Source organism: Echinops telfairi, unplaced genomic scaffold (assembly GCF_000313985.2).
Source record: "Echinops telfairi isolate 266 unplaced genomic scaffold, ASM31398v2 ScPeMD7_7409;HRSCAF=8447, whole genome shotgun sequence".
NCBI classification, from domain to species: Eukaryota; Metazoa; Chordata; class Mammalia; order Afrosoricida; family Tenrecidae; genus Echinops; species Echinops telfairi.
In genome coordinates, this window is record NW_022111309.1 from 9,660,406 (window position 1) to 9,662,200 (window position 1,795).

General features: G+C 37.3%; 1 long non-coding RNA gene across 1 annotated transcript in view; it reads right to left on the reverse strand.

Moving 5' to 3' along the window:
- The window catches only part of LOC123522425, a 60,792-nt gene extending 59,281 nt beyond the window's left edge, over nucleotides 1–1,511 (reverse strand). The window contains exon 1 of the long non-coding RNA XR_006680699.1: nucleotides 1,477–1,511. This is a non-coding gene — a long non-coding RNA (uncharacterized LOC123522425). The remainder of the gene's footprint in view (nucleotides 1–1,476) is intronic.
- Between the last annotated feature and the right edge of the window lie 284 nt (nucleotides 1,512–1,795).

Consider the following 1,795-nt stretch of genomic DNA (forward strand, 5'->3'; position numbering starts at 1 on the left):
GGCTTCACCACCCATTTATCCCTCCGCCTTTCAACCAGCCCCACATGTGATTATCGGCCAGGCTGGCACAATTAACTAACTCAAAGATATTCAAAGCGACTCAAAGATAAACGATAAAAGAAGTGAACCCTAAAAGTCTAGTGTGAAATCATTTCTCATCTAACAGAGAGTCTAAATCCCTGCAGTTTGACAATATACAGTGTTGGCCACTTTGGGAAGTAGGAGACCCCAGCATGTATTGCTAATGGCAATGGAAAGTGGTACAATTCTTTTGGAGATAAATGTTGTACTATTAAACCAAAAGTACATAAACTTTTTTGCCATTTGTTGAAGTGATATTATTTCTAGAAGTTTTTATTTCAAAAACACCCTGGCCAAAATGCTAATAGGTCATCTCTCAGCATGAGAGATTTCTTTAAAAGATGCAAGTAAACATCAAATAACAAGATTCTGTATTATTAATTCTAAGTTGCAAATATCATTAACTCAATAATTATTTTTCTTTTTCTATGCAAATATCTGAGCTCTCTCCACTGGGAAAATGCTGGTAAGGAGTGACAACTGACTGACAATGAGCTTCCAATGTGTCCGGATTTGGATGCCTGAATATCATTTCCTTCAAAGTCACAGAGGCATCTAAGAAAAATGGTTGATTCTCGGTTGGAACAAGAAAAACAGAATATGAACTTGGGGTCTGTGGTGGTGCTGGAAAGTAAGGGAGCCATCAGAGACTACTAGAATTAAATTAAAAAGACAAAAGACCCATTTTGGAAGGAGTCCCATTGGACAAAGAAATGACAATTGGAGTATCAAAATAATTGATGTACTGGATTCGAGCATGAAGAATATATTATATCAACTTCTTTGAATCTTAATTCAAACTTGACAACTCAAAGTAGATATTTGTTAAACAAATAGAAAAAATAAACCTGATTTGGAATCTGTGTGATATTTTTTAATGGTTAACTTTATTAAATGCAAAGTAATGTATTTAAAATAAATATTTTACTGATTCAACTCATTGCAACTTTATGTACAACAGAACAAAGTGCCACCCAAACTGTATCATTCTCACAGTTGCCAGCATGTTTGAGCTTATCATTATAATGATTAAGCCAAGGGACTCCCACACCCATGTTGGCCCTCTGCTTCACCAAACTTCATTTCACCTCTGTCTTTTCTGATGATGTGTTCAAAGTGCATTGCAACACCTGCTGATAACACCCACAAGCCATTTCTTTGGAAAACACACATCCGTAGAAAAAGGTCCATAGAGTCCTTTTAGATGGATCCAAATCAGAAAAGTCAACGACAGTCTGCGTCTCAAATCTCATGCCCAGAAATCTGCTCATCATGCTTTTGTTAGAATTAACTTCCTAGAAGCCCGAACAATTCACTCCTCTTTTTAGAAACTATCCATTATCTATACTTCCTGCGAAAAGGTCCACCATTTGATCACAATTTGAATTTACTCACTATTGTAACTGCAACTGCACCGACAGCTTACTCCTTCCAAACTCTCCGGTCTAGCTTGAGGGAGGTGCAGTGTGTATACCGGAAAGAACAGACTTGGAGTCCACCCAGTCCAGGCTGAACTGAAATCCAGCCATTTATGAGCTATTTGACATTGAGCAAGTAGCTTATCATATTTGAGTCTCAGCTCCTCATCTGTAAAATAAAGAAAATGTACCGGGAGAAAGGAGAGATTGAAGGAAAGAGCAAATGTAAAAGTGATTAGCACAGCTACAATTATTTAGTGACCTTTTCGTGCAAATTGGTGTTATCCTCTTTGGCC